Source organism: Otolemur garnettii, unplaced genomic scaffold (assembly GCF_000181295.1).
Source record: "Otolemur garnettii isolate 467f Iridium unplaced genomic scaffold, OtoGar3 scaffold00001, whole genome shotgun sequence".
Classification (NCBI taxonomy): Eukaryota; Metazoa; Chordata; class Mammalia; order Primates; family Galagidae; genus Otolemur; species Otolemur garnettii.
Genome location: NW_003852396.1, coordinates 208,195 through 212,748, shown reverse-complemented (window position 1 = coordinate 212,748; position 4,554 = coordinate 208,195). Strand labels below are relative to the sequence as shown.

The following is a 4,554-nucleotide window of genomic DNA, read 5'->3' as shown; positions in this document are numbered from 1 at the left end:
GAGGGAGAGGGAGAGGAGAGAGAGGGAGAGGGGGAGGGAAAGGGAGAGAGAGAGGAAGGGAGAGGAAGAGGGAGAGAGAGAACACTGATGGGAAGGAATCCCTGAAGGATTAATCCATGGAATTCAGTCTTGGAGAAAATGGGTGAAGGAATTGCTGTTTTTAATAGCTTCATTTGTGACTCTACCATTTCAGCTGAAAGATCAAGTAAAATAACATATGAAAAAGAGCTTTGACATTTTCTTATTCAAATGTGAGGCAGGATTCTCTGGCTGCTGTCACATGCTGCCAGGGTTCTCTCTCTCACAGTATAGGTAAAGGATATCTAAGCGTTGACTTGCTGAATTGGACTTTTATGTGATTTTTGTGGGACAAAGTTTACAAAAACCTTAAAATTAATGGTTTGCTAGGTAGTCTTTAGAGTTTCTTCTAGCTTCAAATGTTCTATGATTCTCTGAAAGTATTCCATTAAAATATTATATCATAATATATAAAAGTGCTTTAGAAGCAGGAAATCCATTATACAAAAAAGGATTTAGAAGCTGCAACATAATTATATTGTTAGGTCTGATAGCTTTACTAGAACATTGTTTGACCAAAGCCATATTTTTAACATATGAAACATTTTTAGAAGAGAATTTTAAGTTTTATTACTACAAATGTGTTACAGCCCAACCAAGTCATATTGTTCACTACACAGAGAAGAGCCAGTGCTTGGCGACAGACAGGGTTACAACTGAGAGAGCTTAGTCCACAGAGCACCAAGGGAGGGGACAGGAGGGATTTCTCAAATCTGTGCACCCAAGAATTTGGAGAAAGGGTTTTCAAAGATAGTTTAGTGGGCAGCAGACTGTGCAGTTGGGTCTGCTGATTGGCTGGGTTTGAGCTGGAACCATAGGGGTATAGAAATTTTCTTTTTATGCTGAGTTGGTTTCTGGGTGGGGGGATCACAAGACCAGTTGAGTCAGTTCTTTGGTAGGGGCCACTGGTCTGGGTGGGTCAGCTGATCACCTGGAATGCAGGGCCTGGCAGACAGCTCAAAAACTAGCCTTAGGTTTCATAAGGGTGATGTTACCTATGGAGAAAGTTAAGAATCTTTAGGACTATCAGCCATGTAACTCCTGAGTAGTAGGTATAGGAAAGCAAACTAGGGGACAATGCCTGGTTATTATTATTATTTTAAATTTACCTGTGCCTTTGCATAGTTTTACACCCCTACCAGAATTCTCACCTAGTACCCCCTTATTAATTTATAAAGAGTGGTTTCAGTTCCCCCTGTGTTTGATTCCATTTCATCCCTGAGGTGTGAGCTAATGAGATGGATAAGGGCCAACACCTCTCTGGCTTCTTCCTTCTAATGAGGGTTGTAGTTGAGGTTGAGCCCAGGTTAAGAGGAATGAAACTGTTTTTGCAGGTTTGCATGACAAGAACATTACTACTTTCATTTACAGTCTTAGCACAGTACTTAAATGAATAGCAGATTATGAAACAGATGATGAGCACTAGGGTAAGGAATAAGAGTCCCACCTACAGGAGTTCCTGCAGAACTAATCTGAAATTCTGGGAATCCAAGTGAATAACCCCAAAACCAATCATGTTTGGGATCACTAGTAGATACCTATTGGAGCCACACAGCTTGTTGGCACATTTTTCCTATTCAGGCTCCAACTTCTTCTGAGGTATTTATATGGATGCAGCAGGTAGTATTCAACGCTGCACAGACTCTGCCTTGTTTAGCCAACAGAAGAGCTAGTGCTGCCCAATTATCTAGGACTACCTGAGCTAGCGAGCTGAGGGATCTTTGGCTTTTTCTGTGAATTTTTCTGTGATTAATCCTAAAGTTGCAGAAAGATTTCTAACCATGTCTCTGTTGGCATATGCTCCATAACTAGGAGCTAGTAATCCCAGCAAGCTTTGCCATCAGTGTCTTAGTATCCTCCTGGCAACACTCCCTGAAGTCTATGGGACAGAAGGTAGACACTCACATTGTTAGGGAGGATAGTCAAGGGGTCATGAAATGACCTAGCAGGTGAGAGCCTTTGATGAGCAGGCAACAGCCACAGAGGTTAGTCAATATCCTCCTTTCTGTTTCAGTGAGGGGAGCACACAGTGAGGAGTGCACGTGGTGCTGGGCTGGCCTAATGCGAATTTCTCTGCTTCCTGAAGCACATTACTATCATCACAACCCAGAGCTTCATGTGAGAAATACGAAGGGTGTTGTCTGTGTCAGGAGGAATACCTGGCCCCGTCATTCCAGGCCCATCCTCGTTATACTCAGCTTCAAGCTTCCTGCTTGCTCTGATGGGTGGGAAGGGATTTCTTCCTGGTATTGCCTTTTAAAGGTGTGGGCAGTCTCTTTTCCCAGTGCCCTTCCTGATGGCGGTAGGCATATTGATTGGCACCCACAATGGGAAGTCCATTTTTGTTGGACGTCTGAGGCCTGGGATGTGAGGTTCTACCTTAGACACTCCCCTTGGACTCAACCAAGAAGGATATTGACTAACCCTGTTGCTGGGGCAGGCCCACTGCTGTACAGACAGCCTGCGCATCAGAGGCTCTTACCTGCTGGTCATCTCATGACTCCTCTTACTGCCCTCCCTAACAATGTGAGGGGAGTCCATGCTGCGATCTGGAATTCCTTGAGTGAAAACAACAACTTGTCTGTTTGACTTTTTGCTGTTCCTTTTTCTCTGTCCTCTCATTTCCATCAGTGACCATCTTAAAAACTATTTCCCAATTGAGACATAGACATACTCAAGGCTCATCCATTTCTCATAACTTTTTCCAAATGTCAAAAGTGCTTTGGCTGATGAAAATCATATTTACCATTTTAGAATTTGCTGGCACTTCTGGATCAATGTGTGTATACTGACTATACACTTCAGAAATCTGCTCTAAGAATTCTGAAGGGCTTTCATTAGGCTTCTGTCTAATTTCTTTGTGGAGGACAGCCAGGAAGCAATCTCAGTAAAAGCTGGCTTGGGTCTGTCTCTGCTGCTCACATTCCGCCCTTGGTTGGAGGTGGCTGCCGAGACCTGTGGGGGCTCCTTTACTGGGTTGCCAGGAGAGCCAGCATGATGCAGTCTGCTTAGAACCATTGTCTGTTCCTCTGAGGTCACTAAGGTGTTAAGCATATTCTGAACATCTCCCCCAAGTGGGGTTGTGGATTGCAAATACTGAGGAAAACAAGTTTTCCATTTTCCCTGGGTCATCCCATTGTGAGCGTGTTGTTTTTAATGTAAACTAAAGGTGAAAAATGGAGAATGGACCAAGACAAGTCCTGTGGGCTGATCTGTGGTGGCATCATTGCCCCTTTGGGTATTTGCCAAAGAGAAAATTACCCTCTTGGAGCTATGGTGGTTCCCTGACTTAACTGGGTTCCTCCTGAAAATGGGGGGGAAGATCCCATTGTCTCTATTTCCTGACCCTGTGGAGATGGGGACCCCAGCTCCTCCCAGGAGGTGCAGTCTAGCCCCTCCACAAGGAGGGGGAAGGGAGATCATGGCTCATTTAACTGGGATATCATCATCTTTTTCTTGAGATTTAGGCCACATAGATTTTATCTCACCAGTATCCTGATGGATCCTAACTTACACCTTTTCTACATTGGCTAATTTTGCCAGAATAACTTGAAACACTGCACATGGGGATCTCATCCCTTTCACACAATAAATCTTACTGCAGAATTGTATTGTAGTTAAGGGATCCATTCACTGGCTACTGTTCTCCTGATCCCAGCTGAGTAATGTGGCCAAGCAGTTTTGTAAAGAAAAACTATCTGTGGGTCTGTGGGGAAACCTGAAGGACTTGCAGTTTGGAGAAATCATCCCAGCAGGCTGCCTCTGGTAGGGAAGATGCCTGATCCCCCATACTGTTCTTTTTTCCATTGCAAATTTGTCTCCTGCTCCTCAAAGAGAGTCCCTAGAAGTTTTCAGAGACACCCAGTCTCTGGACCCAGTCTGCTGGATCAAACCCAAGTTGAACTTTCCATTTACTCAGCCTAATAGGAAACCCAAAATGTCAGAGAGGAAGCGGTACAGCAGGCACATGGGCAGACCCACAAGATGAACCGGGGGGCCCCCTCCTATGCCATGATGCAAGAGATGACCTCTGTCACTGAATCCCAGTGGGGTTTGGAGCACATGCTCCCACCATTATTATACAGAGTCCTCTGATCCCGGTATAGAAACACCTTCACTGTCTAGTAGTTGTAAAAAGGCAGAAGTGACCTGGGAGGAGAGCGCACCTCACTCAACCATTCGGGCTAAGTGAGCCCAGACAGTCACCACAAGAGTGGGAACAAGGCCTCTGGGGTCTTCACTAATCTCTGGTGGTATAGGAGGAACACTGACACCATTTCCCAAGCACTTCCTCTCAGCTCTGCAGGGACCAGTGAGAAGATGCCTGAGACAAAGAGAAGGGAAGGTGACATCAAGTAAAGCAGACACTGCATGCGTGCACACACGTGACAGGAAGTAAAACAGAAACTCCATGCTTGCACACACATGACAGGAAGTAAAGCAGACACTGCCTGCGTGCACACACGTGACAGGAAG

General features: G+C 45.0%; 1 protein-coding gene across 1 annotated transcript in view; it reads left to right on the top strand.

Annotated features, from left to right (window-relative positions):
• SESN3 (sestrin 3) overlaps positions 1-4,554 on the top strand; it is a 75,095-nt gene that overhangs the window by 55,811 nt on the left and 14,730 nt on the right. The gene's annotated exons all lie outside the window — the stretch shown is intronic.